The 19,445-nt window shown below is 34.9% G+C and overlaps 2 long non-coding RNA genes across 4 annotated transcripts in view; one reads left to right on the forward strand and one right to left on the reverse strand.

Moving 5' to 3' along the window:
* Positions 1-3,082: 3,082 nt before the first annotated feature.
* Positions 3,083-19,445, reverse strand: part of LOC111091109 — an 86,934-nt gene continuing 70,571 nt past the window's right edge. For all 3 annotated transcript variants that reach the window (XR_005373940.1, XR_005373939.1, XR_005373938.1), the window contains one exon: positions 3,083-3,353. This is a non-coding gene — a long non-coding RNA (uncharacterized LOC111091109). The remainder of the gene's footprint in view (positions 3,354-19,445) is intronic.
* The window catches only part of LOC119864437, a 131,835-nt gene continuing 122,322 nt past the window's right edge, over positions 9,933-19,445 (forward strand). The window contains exon 1 of the long non-coding RNA XR_005373947.1: positions 9,933-9,985. This is a non-coding gene — a long non-coding RNA (uncharacterized LOC119864437). The remainder of the gene's footprint in view (positions 9,986-19,445) is intronic.

Consider the following 19,445-nt stretch of genomic DNA (forward strand, 5'->3'; position numbering starts at 1 on the left):
TTAAAACAGTATTGTTAATAATTTATAGTTGTCATCTGTGGGAAGTTGAGTTTCAGCCACATACTCTTCCCCCTTTGTAAAACCCGTCTTCCTCTAGCTTTTGTGGAACTACACTCTATAACTCCCTTATTTCCTCCCTAGAAGTTCTTAATTCTTTGTTTCCATTCAAAATTATTCAGAGATTGTTCTTGGGTCCGCTTCATGTCTCAACTTTCCCCTTTCCAATTATACTCTCTTCTAATTCCATGGCTTCAAATACCAAGCTATAGCAATGGCTTCCAAATTTTTAGTGTTAAGCCATAATCCCCTACTGCTTCCAGGCCAATATATTCAAGTGACATCATCAACATACTGAATATTCAATTGCTAATCTTTTCCCTGAGCTTTCTTTACCTCCAGTTTTCTATGTCTTGATAACTAGCACTACTAATGTTCAGGCCAGAAACCTGGGTGTCAATCTTTATATTCTACTCCGCCTTACCAACTCCCACCTCACATCCAATTATAGAATCTGGTTTTTCTTTATCTACCTCTACCTTGTAGCAGAGTTTTATCCATATTGTAGCCAGAATGACCTTTTAAAAATAAAATCTGATCATGCCGTTATACCACTTAAAACCCTTGACATCTTTGGAAGTGCTTAGAAGAGAATAAGAATAAGTAACATGACAAATAAGACCCCTGCTTAATACTAGAACCTTATCACATGTCACTGTCTTCCTCCCTCTTCCTATTATGCATCAGCTACATTAGTCTTTATTGTGTCTCAAAATATGCCCAGTTTTCCCAGTTATTGGACATTCACACATACTTTTCCTCTTTCTGAAAGAAACATTTTACTCTCCTCCTAACTCCCACAAACCCCCATGTATCAACATAAATGCTGCTTCTTCAGAGACAGTTTCGTAGTGAATATAAATCCCAGGCCAAAACAGTGTTGATTTTTTGTTTGAGCAGGCAGCTAGCCTTGGCTAATTATAAATTCCAAATTGTGCTCTTCTGCAGCGGGCAGCAGCTAAAATATATGTTCCCTTCTTCTACCTTAGCTGGGTTGTTTCAAGTCTGTCCCAGGCACCCTGGGTTCAGGGACCAGCCACAAACAAATGTGGGCTCAGCCTCTGTTGCTCTCTCCTGGGACCTTCCCCTGTTACCCTACAGCTTCTGTGGAAGCCCAGATGTCTTTTCTCTGATTCTTCAAGCCAGTAAGAGATGAGGCTTTTAGCAAAGGTTTGGCCTTCACAGTGGTGACTGAAACTGCCCTCAAGAGAAAAGCTATGAACATGGGAAACTTGGTGAGTGCTGTTCTCTTCTGCCAATGTGTTCACTATTCACCAGTTTCTGCTTCTTGTTTGCCTCCGTGTGTGTGTGTGCACATGTGTGCGCGTAAATTTCTATTTTGTTCCGTGTTTATCATTGTTTTCTCCAGGAGGTTTTTCCTGTTTGAAGCTTCTGCATCATTACCTGAAGTACAGCTTGTATTCAAACAGATGAAATATTGAGTACCAGTTTTGTATCAGATACTGTGCTAAATGGTAGCAATTGGTCCCTCATCTGATAGAATATATGTTCTGTTGGAGAGAGACATTAAATACCCAAATATTAGTTAAAATTGTCAAAAGGGATATGAAAGAGAATTTCAAGGGGACATGAGACTATTTATTCCAGGGAAACCTTATCTTCTGAGTTGAATTAGAAAGGTTTCCAGAGGAATAAAAGATTAACTAATATTTGAGAGTTATTACAAGTTCACTGCGCAAGGAAGTCAGGGTCAGCTAGAGTGGAAAAGCATTCCATTTATAAGGAACATTGGACTAGAATAATTCTTCTTCTTCTTCTTCTTCTTCTTCTTCTTCTTCTTCTTCTTCTTCTTCTTCTTCTTCTTCTTCTTCTTCTTCTTCTTCTTCTTCTTCTCCTCCTCCTCCTCCTCCTCCTCCTCCTCCTCCTCCTCCTCCTCCTCCTCCCCCTCCCCCTCTCCCTCCCCCCCTCCTCCTTCCTCCTCCTCCTCCTCCTCCTCCTCCTCCTCCTCCTCCTCCTCCTCCTCCTCCTTCTCCTTCTCCTTCTCCTTCTTCTTCTTTTTTTGGAATAGAATTCTTAAAGCAAGAAGGAATCTTGGAAAGAATGTCAATGTGATCAGGTTAGAGAATGAGGCAAGAATAGTTAGTGATAGAGAGTTTGTTTTAGAAGAAATAGAAGGTCATTGAAGCATTTTAAGTAGAAGAGTTATTTGCTAGTTTTTTAGTTTCACCACAAAAATAGCATTTGAGTGCATCACTTCTAACTTTTTAATGCAAAAATTTATCATAGTATAGGATGTACTTTGTTTTCAATTGTCCTTACAGGATTAGCATTTTCCTGTCTAATTAATTTGTATAAACATTTTATCAGGTCCATAGTATGGCAATGCCTTTTCAAATATTTACTAAATTTTTATTTGATTCTTTTTATTAGCCAATTCCTATAATGCTACTATGAATATCTCTGTACAAAAGCCTTTCTTACATTTAGGAAGCTAAACTATTAAAAATATCTTGTCATAGACCTTGAGAATTTAAAGATAAAGTAGCTTATAAAATACCATTAATGGAGAATACGTTTAAACATGGAGCAACTAAGCTAAATTTTAAAAATGAATTGCTTTCAGTAAAAGATCATTTACATAGTTATATGTCAGATATCTTTGTGAATGACCAAGCGAATGCAAATATTGAAATAAGAAGTTTTCCATCATAGATCACCCATATTTGTTTTTAAGGAAGAACCTTTCAGGATGCCACAAGTTGCTTTGGAGCATTAACATGATGACATTTGTGATTATAGTCACATAAATTGCTTGAGAAACTCCAAATACCTTAATTACTTTACAGCTGCAATATTTTCAAGCTTGTTTGAAGATTTTCCAGGGAAAATGAATTTTATGTCTGATTAGAGAACTATCCCAAGTGAAAACTATGGTTTGGCTTTCTTTATATTAAATCTGATCATGAGTGAATACTGCAGCTGAGGATGATTATAAAGAGACTATTAGAAACTTAAAGAGACAGTAAGTGTTCAATCAAGCAATTAATGAAAACACCAACCTCATGTTTTTTTTAATCTTCCATTGCATTAAATAAATTAACATTTTTTTTCCCATTCTGTAGCTCAGTATAATACTTTGCCCATTTTCCCACCAGACTGTTACCCTCATCTATGTAAGCATAAAACTGGTTTAGCAGAGCTTCTGGGCAAATATATGATAAAACCAATTCTTAGAGCTTCCTGTCTGTAGGTCTGTAAGTAATGCTGCAGTCATTTTGGATTAGTGATAAACGGTCATGAAATTGGAAACAGTTTCCTCCAGCTTTTCACAGAATCTGAAAAAAAAAAAAAAAAACACAAATACAGGCACCCAGAAAGTGTGAGTCCAACTCAAACATCATAAAATAATACACAGTGCAGGCTTAACGGCATGCAGGACCATATGAACATATTAAATGACATTGCCTAATGCCAAAGTCAAATATGGTTTCAACATTGTAGAAATTTGGAGCAGTCTTAGCTTAAACTTGAACTAATGACATACCATTATGTTTACCCGTGTGATAACAGGAAAGATGGTTTACTTTCTCTTCATCTCTTCCTTTAAAAGAGTTGATAAATGATGTTTTGCCAATTTATTAGCTTTGGAGATAAGGATTATAAAATGACAACAATAATGTTGAACATTTATAATGTGTCAGAAAGTTTCCAATTATTACCTCACTTAATTTTCACAACTGTCCTATAAGGTGGGTAAAATCACAATTATCACCAGTTGTAGTAGAGAGAGCTAAGTTTCTAGGCTGTAACATAACTAACTCACGGTCACAGCAGAACCAATAAATGGTGATGACAGATTTTAGCAAAGCATATTTGGGAATAAGGTGTTATTGATTCAAAAGTCCCTGACCTGGATGACATCCCTATATTGAAAATACTAGGCTTTTCCTAATTAGATAATTCAATTTCTTCTATGGAAATTAAATCCCACTTCTACCTTTGGAATGGCAAGAATGGGCTTGTATCAGATCTCCAGGGCTTTTCGTAAGATGTGAGGCCTTGTTTTATTTCTGTTCTTTTGCTTTTTCTTTCTTTCCTTTTTCTTTTGCCACAGATGACACTGTTACTCCTCACAGTTCTAGGATGTCCAATTCTAGAAGTACCATTAGTCTCAGAAGATTTATAAACAGGGTCATGACAGTCTTCACTTTGTGGTGAAGCCCCCGTGATCTCTTTATTCAGATATTCCAGAGACTGACTCATTGGAAGACCAACAAATTATTACCTAGACTTTGTAACTCTCCTAACATCCAATTTAAAGAGATCCCCTTCAGAGTTATTCTACTTAGTCATTCAAGCAGAAAACAGATCCAGCAGGGGACTTCCCTGGGAATGGATAGCAAGATATTCACCTTTAGTTTTATGTCTTTCTATTTATTATTGGGGTAATTGATAAGGCATAGACATCTAGGATTTTTTTTTTTGAGGTAAAGTATGTGAACTTTGAAACTCCAAGGCATTATGTACATATTCAAATCTGAGAGTTTACTCTTCCTTTCATTCTGACTTGACTATTATATAAAAGTCTTTATCCCCATGATCATCCCTTATGAAATCTTAGGCAAAGATTTCTATACATTCATAACAGATATAGAAAATACGTGAATGATTTGATAGCTAAATGGTAATTAGCACCGAGGTAGAGTAGCATTTATTAAAATATGATTTCAGGGATAAAAAGAAACCCCTGAACTTCTTACATTCATCTCACCTGCTCACAGAGACCATAAGTTATTAAAGTTAATTACAGAGTCATTCCTTTGATTTAAAGCTCCTCGTCTGAGGTTAAAATTCACATGCACCTGGGAATGACAACACACCACGGTTTATAAATCACAGTGTGATGAGATAACCAGATCTTTTCATGAAAATGTGTTTTGATAGGACAGAATGTTTAACAGAGATGGGAGTGTGAGTCTAAGAAAAGAAAGCAGGCAGGATACACTGAGATGGCTTGGAAAAGGCTTCACACATTCATGACGGTGTCCTCTCCACGTGCTTACTCTGAGTGATCAGGTCATTGTCATAGTGACAGAGACACTGAGGTGATCCTAATCAGAACGCTAGCCAGTCACTGCTGCTAGTCTGGAAAGCATGGCATATAGCACGGCAAGTCAGCATCGTGTGCAAGCAGCAGTATTGAACATAGGAAGTGTTGAAATAGACTCTCATACAGGATATAAACCCCCAAACCAATCAGCTGATTTGAGGAGGAAGGAAGGAGTCTGAGAAATCATTTATTCTGTATATCTCATCAAAAATTGTTAAGGGGCAGACACTTTGTGAGGCTATAAATCCATAACCGGAACACAAGTTAACGATTCTTCATAAGCAAGGTCCTCATGCTCTCTGTTTTTGAGATTTGTTCAGGCAATGACAGATCTGGGTTAGCATACTAATCACCACCCCAGATGAAATGACCTAATACCAATAAATAGCTTTTTAAATCATAATAGGCCTTGACCTTGAATCTGAAATGGATCACATTCCAAATGTTTTAGAGAGTTCATAATATTTTGTTGATGGTGATGATGATGATTAAAACAAACAAAAATTGTGTCTATCATTTCAGCACAAAGGTTTTTTTCTGGTATTTTCCAAAGTATAAAAAAGTGAGTCTCTGAAGCCTCTTTATACAGAAACCATTCTGGTACATATGAATTGTCCAAATAGAGCCAGTTTGTGCTTACTGAAGGAATCATAAATTTGAATTTCCTCACTTAAGGTCTCATAAAATCTCAATACCACACTCACGTAAGAATCTTAACATTTAATATGTTGTTATGCAACAGAAAGAAATAAAACCAAAGAGAGACATGATTGATTGCATATTGTGGAACTAAATTGAGTCATTGACTTGGGAGAAAACTTGAGGAAAGGTAAACAAATTAATCAGTTTGATGCTCATTTTTATGCTCAGGCATGATACAGCAGTACTTGTTGAAAGAGAAAATGGTGAAAACATGGACTGGCCTGAGGAATATTGGAGAGAAATACAAAGAAAGCTAACTCCTGGTTTATTGCTACCAGTAGCAGAGTTGTTTTATTCATATTAGTTCATGTAGCATAACTAAAGTCTCACCCGACTTTATACCTCAGACTTCTGTACTAATTAATGAATTATGTAATCAATTATACCTTCCAGACTACTTGTGCATGTCTTCTGCCCTGGACTTTTGGGGAAACTGAGACCTACAGTTGGAAGAGAGGCTTTATCCAAGAAACATAACTTATTAAGGTGAAAAGCTCATGAGGACTCTGAAGCAATCTTTTCCACAGGGTTCAGAAAAAATGGACTGTATGTTATATATGTTATAATCAATGGAATGATAAGCTCTTTCTATCACTTATGTTTCATGTTCCTTCAAGATCTTCAAAACATGTACAACTTATTTAAAATATTAAGATCTGAATTTTGGGGATGCCTGGGTGGCTCAGTGGTTGAGTGTCTGCCTTTGGCTCAGGTTGTAATCCCAGGGTCCTGGGATTGAGTCCCACATTGGGCTCCCTACAGGGAGCCTGCTTCTCCCTCTATTTATGTTTCTGCCTTTCTTTCTGTGTCTTTCATGAATAAATAAATAAAATCTTAAAAAAAAACAAACAAAAAACTGAATTTGTTTCTTTGTATGAAAATACTTAAACTAACATTTTGGCTATAAAACATGGATGAAACGCTGCTTTAGAAATATATCAATGCTTTACAAATTACTGTCATTAAAAAGTGATTCAGGAATAATGAAAAAATAGAAATATGCATGATTTTAAAGTTAAATATGTTTGCTAGAGATTGTATATGATTAATTAAATTTAAGTTCATTTTGAGCATGCAATAATTTCTTTCCCAAGTTAGTATCGAATTTGGGGCCTTCAACAAACATGTAGGGCAGGCTCAGTTTTAATCTAAAAGAGATAATAGTGACAACATTTCAAAATATGGCGCTAGTAAATGAGACTCAGGAATGCTAAGGGAAAGTTGATAAATTGCAGTATGAGGACCTGAACGTAGGCCATCTGACTTTAAATATTTAAAAACAAAGACTTTAAACACAGTCTTACATGAGTAAAATATATAATGCAAAATATGTTTATATTTAAGATAATATTTAGCATAAATTCATTTAAAGGTATAAACATTTTTTTTGGAAGATCTAATTGGCTTCATTAAATGATTCATGAATTGGACAGCATCTCATCTAGCAAGTAGAGCAGAGCCCCTCGTATAAATATTTTTAAAGTATAAATTTATAAGAGGTGCTTTAGTAATACATAGATACATGCATGTGGATATAATTATATATACATTGTGCATCTATATATTCTATGCACATATATCTGTATCTGCCTGTATATCTATAAAACATGATAGATATAGATAATCTAGTATGAAAGCTGTTGACTTTAAGAAATGGAGTATGCACTGTGGTAAGCAGCATTCTTCATGGTTTAACGTTACTAAATACTATTCAGGATATTGTCATTCCAGATAATTAAATGGACAAAGCTGTCAGATTATCACTTTTCTCAGATACCTTAATTTCAAGACGCAAGAACCTTATAGCAATACATAAATAAAGCATTAGCTAGCTTTTCATAAATAAAACTCCTTTTTGTAAATAAGTTAATCTATCACTGTCAACTGAAAATGAGGAATCTAGTCCTTTTATTAATATTTTTTAGGGATACAGCAAATCTAGGATTATGCTCCCATCAATTACAGTTTTCTGAAAGCATCTTCAAGATCCATTCACCCTGCCATGTGGACAAATAGATCTAAAAGGAAAATTGGCTTATTAGAAGTACAGAGCTACTTTTCTCTAAAGAACTCATGACACTGTCTTAGGATTTTGCACGTAAAAGAAATCAAAGAAGGAAGCACATGGGACATACTGCTAGATGCACTAATATTTGCTTAACCTTAAAATTGACTTTGGAAAGAACAACTTCCCAGGGAATATGGAACCCTTGAAATAAATGAGGCAACATGTTCAGGAAGAAGCTGTGTAACAGGCTTTCCATAGCTTTGACCTTAAAGGTAAACACAAGGCCAAAGAGCCCCCTGGTGTTCTTGGAACCAAACCTACCCAAATGAACAAATTTGCTAGATTCACATTTAGAGAGGGCAGTGGATATTAAATAGAGACCCTGAAGAGTAAACGAAGGAGAAGTGAGACTTGAACTTTGTTACATGAATATGTTTCTAAGAAAGAATGTTCTTCCCCAATAGTAAAAATTTCATCCATCTGTGGCAATAAGAACCATAAAGGGAAGAGCTTACATATGAAGGAGCTTCAATTTACATTTCTACTCATCTCCTAGGTCTGCTTGGGTTTCTAAGACTTGGCAGAAGGTATGGTGTCATCTTGGTGGGCTGAAGGAGAGATTTACACCCTCTGTCTCAGCCAGCTTTCAAGTTATATTTGTACAGTCTGGGTTCTTAGGAAGGCTGCTCCTTAGCCTTGGCAAGTTAAAGGCTACAGTGAGGCATTCAGTACACCAGTCAACAACAAGAAAGTGGATTATAATCATGGGGACGGGGTTCTTTCTACACAAATGCTTTTTCTGTTTTTCTACATATTTCAGTAAACTGAACGTTTAACTTCCTTTGTTTTGAATTATGTAAGCCCTCAGGAGATTTAGCTGGTGGAATTTTAACCCTTTCTACCAAAGCAAACTCTCAGCTGACCTCTGATTTTCCAAAAGGAAAAAAAAAAAAAAAAGAGGTTTCTAAGCTTCTTTGGGAAAGGTTAGTTGTGGGTCACTGACAAAGGCAGAGTAACACTGGTGCCAGTGAATGACACATCATGAGTGATTATGAAAGAGCTAAAAGAGAAAACTAAGTGATGGTCCAATCTGTATGTATCAAAAAAAAATCATCTGTTTCTAATAATTGCTATATATATTTTTCTAACTCAAATTCTATTTCAAAGAGAAAGACACTGAAGCATGTTTGTATTACCACATTTTTAAGGCCCGCACTAGAACTGTACGATATCCCCCCTTATCTGTGGGGGTACATTCCAAGACCCCCTGGATGCCTGAAACTGCAGATAGTGCTGAACCCTATATGACATACCTCAGTTTAGTGCACTTCACTTTATTACACTTTGCGGACATCACTTCTTCTCTTTTTTTTTTTTTTTTTTTTTTTTTACAAATTTAAAGTTTATGGCAACCCCAAGTTGAACAAGCCTATTGTTCTATTTTTCCAAAGCATTGGCTCAGTTTGTGTCTCTGTATCACATTTTGGTAATTTTCACAATATCTCCATCTTTTATATTATTATTATATTTGTTGTGACAATCTCTCATTAGTGGCTAGGACTGGGTGAAAAACCCGATAATCAATAGCATTTTTTAGCTATTTTTAAGTTTTTAATTAAGGTATGTAAATTATTTTTTAGACATGCTATTGTACACTTAATGGGCTGTAGGATAGTGTAAACATAACTTTTATAAGCCCTGAGATACCAAAAAATTCATTTGACTCACTTTATTGTGATACTTTATTGTGATCTGGAACCAAACCCAGATTATCTCCAAGGTATGTCTGCATATACCATATTTTTTTTTCTATACATATATACCTACAATAAAGTTTAATTTATAAATTAGGCACAGTAAGATTGACAACAATAACAATAAGATAAAACCACATACTTCAATAAAAGTTATGTGAATATAATATCTTTCTCTCTCAAACTATCTTACTGTACTCTATTCAGCCTTCTTGCAATGATGTGAGATCATAAACTGTGATGAGGTGAAGTGAGAGGGATGATATAGGCATTGTGACATAGTGTTAGGCTACTATTGACCTCCTGATGATATGTCAGAAGGAGGATTATCTGCTTCCAACACCAGTTGACCTTGGCTAACTGAAACTGTGGACAGGGAAACCTTGAATAAAGGTGATGACTATATTTATTAATGAAAATGAGAATTTACATTGTTTCAGAAATCACACGGACAGGACATTTCTACGTCAATCTGAGTGGCATTGCTGAAGTAATTATTTGCAAAGTGTTAGAAATACCAATTTTGCAACTAAGTTTGCAAAATTCTCGGTATAGGAATGCCTCTTTAATGTTTCCCACTCAATATTACTTAAGCTGCAGAAGCAGAAACTCCATGTTCTTATCCTAAGTGATTGTGGTTCATGATTGAGTTATTATATATAGGAAATACCTTACCTAAAGATGGTTTTGGAGAGCCAAATAAATCAAGTACTGCAGTGGGGTCTTTTTACTATTATTATTTCCAACAGAATTTAATGGAGTGAAAGGTTAGGAATTCCAGCAACTCAGTGACCATCTTAGCCTTACAAGAGGAACATTGCTTAGTTCAGGCATTGACTGAAGTCACTAAACAGCTTAGATTGTCCATTTGCTACCTACATCTCTGGGTTGCCTTTCATTTGTGCTGTGCTAAATGAGATCCCAGTTGCTTCTTTCTAGGATCCTGACATGTCTCACAATTAGAAAATGTTAGCCAGTTGTGCAGGTGAAGCTCTTGAGAGTTTGGCCTGTTCTTTTCTTTATGAATATAAGATCACTAAATTGTAATTTTTGTGTGACTTAAGTAAGTAGGTATATAATTTATTCTATATTAGTTTGCTTCACCATACTTTACCATATTGCAGGTAGTATACTGTTCCTTATCTACATCTCAGCTTAGTATCTTACTTAGAAGTAGACTAGACTCTAGATTCTGTGTAATGAGGAATCTTGTATCTTATCCCATGATTGTATTGGTAGCAATTGTTTTAGCGTTTAACAAATGCAAGCACTCAAAACATATTTCTTGAATGAATAAACCAAGATCCATAGTTCTACAATTTTGTCTTTTTATTCCAATGTCCGTTTAATAAGTATCATGTAAGATGTAAGTACTGTGCCTTTCTTTTGCTGTGCCTTTCCTGTGTCTTTCCAGTTAAAGTATCATAGGGTCAGATTTCTGTATTTCAATCATTAACTCAACAAGCTTAACAATCTGAGACATTTTTTTTTTGCTCTTCATCTTAAATTATGATGATATTAGAACACATTAAAGCTATTGTGAAAATCTGTAAATGTAAACTTGTGAAAATCAATCCATAAATGTAAACCCTTTAGCACAGTAGCACAAAGTAAATGGTAAATATGAGCTCTTACGAGGGCAACTATCACTATTACATTAGTATCAGAATTCATGTGAAGATTAGTATTATTTTCATGGAATAAAATTTTGCTTCTTATATAAATCTTTTCCAAAGTGGGTTCTGAGGACTCCATGTTATTAGGAGTCTGCCAAAATGATTTTCCTTTAATATATATCCATACATTAGACAAAATAAAAACTTTCATAAAAGATACAGCAGTTTTTACAATGAGTTATTTTTAGGACTTTATCCCAATTTCCTATTTAGGCAAATCTACCTGCTATAGCAAAAGGAAAGTAATTTTGGTTAGCAGGGCCATGTTTCCAAATTGTTGTGGAAGAAATTGATTTTTTTTTTATTATGGAAATTGGAAGTATTATCTGAGCTCATGTACTGGCAAAGCCTTTTATTCCTCTGTTATTTTATTTTACTTTTTTATAATCAGCTCACTCTTCTATTTGAGTATAAACATTATCACTAAAAGTCCATTTAAGAAGGGAACAAGGGGTACTTTATAACTTTCAAAATATACTTTGACAGTATTTCTCCAGCTGTAAAAATAAGAATAAAAATACTTCCTCGGGTGGTAGAAATAATTTAGGAGAGAGGAATAAGTGAATCATAGGCTGTTCGAGCTGGAAGCAACCTTACGTATTATCTTGAGCAGAGATGGCAGCATTGCCACAACTTTCACAAGCCCATGCCCATGACATTCATATGCAGTAAGTCTTGAGACCCTGTTCCTGGGCCCAATACATTTGTTTGCAGACCAGCACCCCGGACATCCACAACCATTGACTGAGGTTGCTACTCAAAATGAAAATTATATTTCATCCCTGAGCCCCTGTCAATCTCTTCCTGTGTGCAAAATGTACTATTGAAAACCTAAGACTCTAGTTTGACTTTTTCCATGTCACAAAAATTTTAGAGTCATTTATTATTTATAATTAATTTACTTCTTATTAATAGCCTACAGGTCTTCTGGCTCTGAATTCAGTATTCTTTCTATTCCAATACCTGGAAAGAATGATCATGTGTGAATGAAAAATTGAATACTAGCAATAGGCAAAAAAAATATTCTTAATCTACTTTGATTCTTCTAAATGTATTTCCAGGGAACTCAAAGTATTTTACGATAGGCAGATGGGTATAATGGGGTGGGAATGCATTTAGCAGTAGGAGGTGATAGCAGTAGGAGTAGCCACAAGTGTGCAAGGAAGCCACTGGTAAATATGGGAAGGGACTATGTACACAGTTAATGATTCAAATGGAACACTGACAGGTCTTATTATTTTTGAAATCTCTTGAAAAGCTGCCCTGGTATCAGATTTTACTACCGATCCCACATGTAAGGAAGATTGTAAAAAGTTTCACAAATGTTTGGAAAGCTTTCGTCAAACTTGGTCCAAACTTAGTTAAGCATTTCATCAATGTAGCTTTATTTTCAGAGTCTTAATATGAAACTGGTAGTTTGAAATTTTTAAAAATGATTTGAAATGTGTGTAAAACAAGGCAGTTCAACTGTTTTGCCTGTAGTATGTTAAAATGTTAAATTAAAATCCAAATATTTGTAAATTTCTGAAACATTTACTTAATTTCTTTGAAATCCTATTTTTTCTCTTATGCCATGTAAACTTATTGCACAGAACAATTCTTTTCCACACACAGCTTAAAACATGCCTACAGATTTTCTTAGCCAGAGGAGAATAATGCTTTGCTCCATCCCCTTGTCAGTCCTAACTTCCTGAATTTAATTCTTCTTCTGAGAGGAGTTGCTCTACCAGTTAACATGTGGTGATCAGCCTGTGGATAGCAAGCAAACCAAGTGCTGAAGTGTAGGAGAAATTTGAAGAAAAAAAGGAAACCAGGTTGTTAGTAGCTAGTGATGTGCAAGGTGAAATACCAGAAATTGCACTTGAGACCGCAAAGTAAGAGGGGGTTGGTGGTTAAGTGTCTGATAATACTGGAATAATAATAAATATTCCAGGCCTTTGCTGGATTTCAACAAATAATCTATAGAGTCCAGAACATTTTCTAACTTCAAAGGTAAATTCAGGCATCATTTTTTTTTTTTTTTTTTAGTGAACCCAGACATAAAACATAACTGCAGAATGATGTAATAGTAAAAAAATGTGCAGGTTACCATTTGTAGATGAGGTTGTGAGGATGTGTGTTTAAAATGACTGGATAGTGGCTACAATCGATACAAATTCTGTCCTTCATTGGATTTTAAAACCTATTATAAGCCTTATCTGTTTGTACTTCTGGGCTTTTTTTGGTTGTTGCCATATAATTGAAATCATTTCTAGGGTATAGTTCTTCATGTCCTCTGAAGGTAGCTACTTAGAGTTATGCTTGGTATGTTCTCCAGCAAGTCACTTGTCAGTTTGTATGTTGGAAACAACAAATAAAAATTCATACAATTGCATCACTGCATAATGTTGCTATTGTAGAATTTTCTAAGGGTTCTTTTGAGAAAGTCCAGAAACATTGCAAAGCAGATTGTCAGTAGAACAGAGTTCCTCATGATTTACTTGTGGAAAATACACACTAGATTTAATATATATTGTTTCTTATGTTGCCTATGATACTCTCTTAAAAGTCTACATTTTATCAGGATACAGATATGTGTGTATGTGTGTGTATAGACACACACATCTATATAACGTGTTATGTGCCTTTTAATTAGTGATGGTTATTGAGACTATTCAATAATTTTATACTAGATAAATTTTGAATTTTCTTTTTGTCAATTTAAAATAGCCTAGATCCAATAAATAAATAAATAAATAAATAAATAAATAAATAGCCTAGATCCAAGCTAGAATCTTTGAATCTATTGGTATTCTAGTTATCTCCTGTACTGCATAATTTCATCGTTAATTCTACGTAAAGGACTGAGTGTCCTTCCAGTTCTGGAATTATGCTAAAGGAATTTCAGATCATTCCACTGTTTGCTTTCTTTTTATTTGCTCAGATTTATGTTTTAAAATGTTGTTTTAATATGTAGTTCCAGAAGGTAGCAGAACTTCTTGGACTACTATTTTAGCATTGTAGAGTCAAGTATTCTACTTAGTCTCAAAGAGTGCACTTTTGTTTTAATAAAACTAGCTGTGAGAAATTTTGAAATCATACTGACTATGAACAACCATATGTCTGCTAGGGTTCAAAGTTACTTAGGGAGGTCTTCGGGGGAAACTACCTTGATTTGAACTCTAAATCCTTCAAAGGCAGGGATCCTGCTTTATTTAACACAATATACTTAGCACCTTCCATTCCTGGCACATGCTGAATGAGTGGTTAGATGGATGGAGTGGAGAACAGACCCTGACATCAAAGTTCCAAATAAATGGAGACATTAGCTTTCGGAAGCTAATGAGGTTTTATGAGCTAGCCTTTGTATTCTGATGAACTGAAATAATCCAAACTCCATAAGGTAGCAATTGAGTAACAATTATTTCTATCAGGTTTTGATGATAAGACTACCAGATTGTAAAATATGCTATGTTTTTTTTTATGGTGACTTGCCAAATAATTAAAGTTCAAGCAGAAGAGATCAATTTTTTAATAAAAGTAGATTTTACTGTTAATATCATTCTAAAACTACTTCAGAGAAATTTACCATAAAAACAGAAAAAAAGCTAAAATATCTTAGCATCCCTAACTGACTAAATGACTGTATTTTTTTTTCTTCAGCTTTGTTGAGATATATAGTTGACATACAACATGGTCATAAGTTTAAGATGTATAACATGTTGATTTGATTCATTTATATATTATAAAATGATTACCACCATAGCATTACTTCCATCCTGTCACATAATTACCATTTCTTTTATCTGGTGATAATAATTAAGATATATTCTCATAGCAACTTTCAAATATATAATAGTTTTATTAGTCATAATCACCATGCTGTACACTAGATCCCCAGAACTTGTTAATATTATAACTGGAAGTTGGTACCCCTTGACCAATATCTCCCTATTTCTCCCATTCCCCAATTCCTGGGAACCACAATTCTACTCTGTTTTTCTGTTTGTTTTTTTTAGTTCACTTGGTGAATTTGTTGTTTAGTTCTAATAGTTTTTGGTGGAATTTTTAAAAGTTGATTTCTTTAAAAAAAAAGATTTTATTTATTTATTCATAAGAGACACAGAAACAGAGGCAAGAGACCCAGGCAGAGGAAGATGCAAGCTCCTCACAGGGAGCCTGATGTGGGACTCGATCCCTGTACTGGGATCACGTCCTGAGTCGAAGGCAGACGGTGAACTGCTGAGCCACGCAGGTGTCCCTAAAGTTATTTTCTATATGTAAGATTATATCACCTGTAAATAAAATACAATTTTACTCCCTTTTTTTCCTAGTTGGATGCCTTTTTTTTTTTCTTGCCTGTTTTCTCTGACTAGGACTTTTAATACAACGTTGTGTAGGAGTGGTTAGAGTACTGTTGTCTTGTTCCTGATTTTTTGGCATTAAGTAGGACATTGGCTCTGGGTTTATCATATGTGTCTTTATTGTGTTAAGGTATGTGCTTTACATATTTAAGTTGTTGAGTATTTTTATCATGAAAGGATATCATATTTTCTCAGTTGTTAAAACTTTATTGAGATGAACAAATGATTTTTATTTTTCATTCTATTAATGCAGTGTATCACATTTATTGATTGGTGCATATAGAACCATTCTTGCATCCTAGGAACAAATCCTAATTGATGATGGTGAATTATTCTTATAATGTACTATTGAATTTGGTTTGCCAATTTTTTGTTGAGAATTTTTGCACCTGTATTTATCAGGGATATTGTTCTCTAATTTTCTTTTCTTATAGTACCTTACCTGGTTTTGATATTAAGGTCATTCTGACCTCATAAAATAAGTTTGAAAGTAACTACTCCTCTTCCATTTTGTTTAAAAGTTTGAGGTTTGGCATTAATTCTGTAAGTGTGGTAGCATTCACTAGCGAAATCTTCTGGTCCTGGGCTTTTCTGTTTTGGGATGTTTTTGATTACTGCTTTAATCTCCTTACTCATTATTGATCTGTTCAGATTTTTTATTTCTGTAAGACTAAGTCTTGGTAGGTTATATAATTCTAGGAATTTATCCACTCTTCTGTTATCCAGTTTATTGGCGGAGCAGAAAAGTGGATGTTCCCCTTTCTATTTCTGTGGTATCAGTTTAAAAACTTTTTTTTAAAGATTTTATTTATTTATTCATGAGAGAGAGAGAAAGAGATAGAGAGAGAGAGGGAGAGAGAGGCAGAGACACAGGCAGAGGGAGAAGCAGGCTCCATGCAGGGAGCCCGATGTGGGACTTGATCCCAGATCTCTGGGATCATGCCCTGGGCTGAAGGTGGTGCTAAACCAGGCTGAGCCACCTGGGCAGCCCTCTGTGGTATCAGTTTAATGTCTTTTCTTTCACTTCTGATTTTATTTTTTTGTTCTTCTCTCTTTTTTCATAGTCTAGCTAAGTATTTGTCAATTTTGCCTATTATTTCTTTTCTTCAAAAAAAAAAAAAACAGCTCTTAGCTTCATTCTTTGTTGTTGTTTCTTAAATTGTTTTTCTGACTCTCGATTTCATTTCAATTTCTCTACCTCTGATCTTTGTGATTTCCTTACTTATACTAACTTTGGGCTTATTTTATTTTCTTTATCTAGTTCCTTGAGTTATAAAGTGAAGTTGTTTATTTGAGATCTCTCTTGTCTCTTAATGCAGGTCTTTCTTGCTGTAAACTTCCCTTTTAGGACTGCTATCACAGCCTTCCATAGGCTTTGATAGATTGCACTTCCATTTTTATTTGTTTCAAGATGTTTCTTGATTTCCTTTTGATTTGTTCTTTGGCTCATTGGTTGTTTAAGAGCATGTTGGTTAATCTCCAGTATTCTAAAAATTTTCTAGCTTTCCTTTTGTAATTGATTTCTAGTTTCATACCATTGTGGTCAGAAAAAAAATACTTAGTATGATTCTAGTTTTCTTAAATTTGCTAAAACTTATCTTGTGACTCGTCATCTGATATGTCCTGGAGAATGTTCCATGTGAACTTGAGAAGAATGTGTATTCTGCTGCTGTTGGATGGAATGTTCTATATATGTATATTAACTCCATTTGGTCTAAATTATGGTTTGAGTTCAACATTTCTTTGTTGATTTTCTGTCTGGATGATCTATCCATTTTTGAAAGTGCGGTATTGAAGTTATTAAATTGTTGTCTATTTCTCTCTTCATACCTGTTAGTATTTGATTGACATATTTAGGTGCTCCAATTTTGATAAATATATGACTGTTACATCTTCTTGATGAACTGATCCCCTTATCATTATAAAATGACCACCTTTTATTACTATTTTTTTTTTTACTTCAAGTCTATTTATTGTATGTAAGTGTAACTACCTCTTTTGGTTTCCACTTGCATGCATGAAATAGCTTTTGTCATCCCTTCATTTTAGGCCTAAAGCATGTAACTTAAAGCTAATTGAATCTCTTACAGGCAGCATATAGGTCTTATTTTTTGTTAGTCATCCAGCCATTCTATACCTTTTGATTTAGAGATCAATCCATTAACATTTAGAATAATTATTAATAGGTAAAGATTTATTAGAGCTCTCTTGTTTTCTAGGTGTTTTGTAGTTCTGTTTTCTTTTTTTCCCCTTTTTTGCTCCCTTCTTTTGTAAATTAATTTTATTATTTAGTTTTATGTTTTGATTCTCTTCATCTTCTGTGTATCTTTTGTAAATTTTTGCTTTATGGTTCCCATGAGACTTACACAAAACATTATATAAATATACGTATATCTGTTTTAGGTTGATACGAATTTAACTATAACCACATACCAAAACTCTATCACTTTACTCCACCCCTTTTATATTTCTGGTGTCACCACTTATATCTTTTTGTAATTTGTATCCATTAACAAATTGTTGAAACTTATCTATTTAACCTTTATACTAGATTGAAGTAGTCAACACATCACCATATTACAGTGTTGGGCCATTTCGAATCTGATTTTATGTTTTCTTTACCAGTGTGCTGTATATCTTCATATGTTTTCATAGTACTAATTAGCATCTTTTTATTTTATCTTGAAGAACTCCTTTCAATATTTCTTATAAGGCACATTTAGTGGTGATGAATTCCCTCAGCTTTTGTTTATTAGGGAAGGTCTTTATTTCATCTTCAATTATGAAGGAAAGCTTTCCTGTATATACTTGGTTGGCAGTTTCTTTAGGCACTTTGGATACATCATCCCATTTTCTTCTGGGTGCAAGTTCTCTACTGAGAAATCCACTGGAGCCTTATTATGGGGTCCTCTTGAATGAGTTGTATTTTTTTTTTCTTTTGCTGCTTTTAAAATTATCTCTTTGTCTTTGTTTTTATATAGTTTATTATTATATGTCTTGCAGTGGGTCATTTTTTTAAAATATTTTACTTATTTATTCATGAGAGACACAAAGAGAGAGGCAGAGACATAGGCAGAGGGAGAAGCAGACTCCCTGCTTGGAGCCTGATGCAGGACTCGATCCTAGGACTCCGGGATCATGCCTGAGCCAAAGGCAGATACTCAACCACTGAGCTACCCAAGCCTCCTGCAGTGGGTCATTTTGAATTGAAATTTTGTGGTGATTTATTAGCTTCATGAACTCTTCCCAGGTTTGGGAGGTTCTAAGCCATTATTTCTCTAAATAAGCATTCTATCCCTTTCTCAAACCTTTCTTCTCCTCTGGGTCTCCAATGATTTATACCTCATATTTTTTTATGGTATATCCTATAAGTCCTATAGGCTTCCTTAATTCTTTTTCATTCTTTTTTCCTTTTGCTTTTTTGATTGGATCAGGGGTCAATTTTAGACATATTCACAGTGATAGAGGCTAATACAGGTAGTAGGGCCAGGGTCAACTTTGGACTCCCTGACCGCTGCAGAGGATTTGGCCATCTCCTATGGCTACATATTATGTCTCTGGAACGCACACTGTGATGGGTTGGACTGGGGGCATGCAGATGTACAGGTGGAGAGACTATCTACAGTTTGGTGCAGTGGTGCTGGCCAGTGAGAGAAGGCAGGATCTGACCTGGCCTGCAAGCAGTTGTGGGGGTCCTCACTATTAATGTATTCACCTGTAACTGCACTCTCTACCCCTGTGCCTGTGTGCTTCAGTGGAGGCTGATGACACATGTCAGGCCAATGGCACACAGGTGCATGACTGGAAGGACCAGCTCAAGCATGGTCACAGTGG

This window comes from Canis lupus, chromosome 19, assembly GCF_011100685.1.
Source record: "Canis lupus familiaris isolate Mischka breed German Shepherd chromosome 19, alternate assembly UU_Cfam_GSD_1.0, whole genome shotgun sequence".
Classification (NCBI taxonomy): Eukaryota; Metazoa; Chordata; class Mammalia; order Carnivora; family Canidae; genus Canis; species Canis lupus.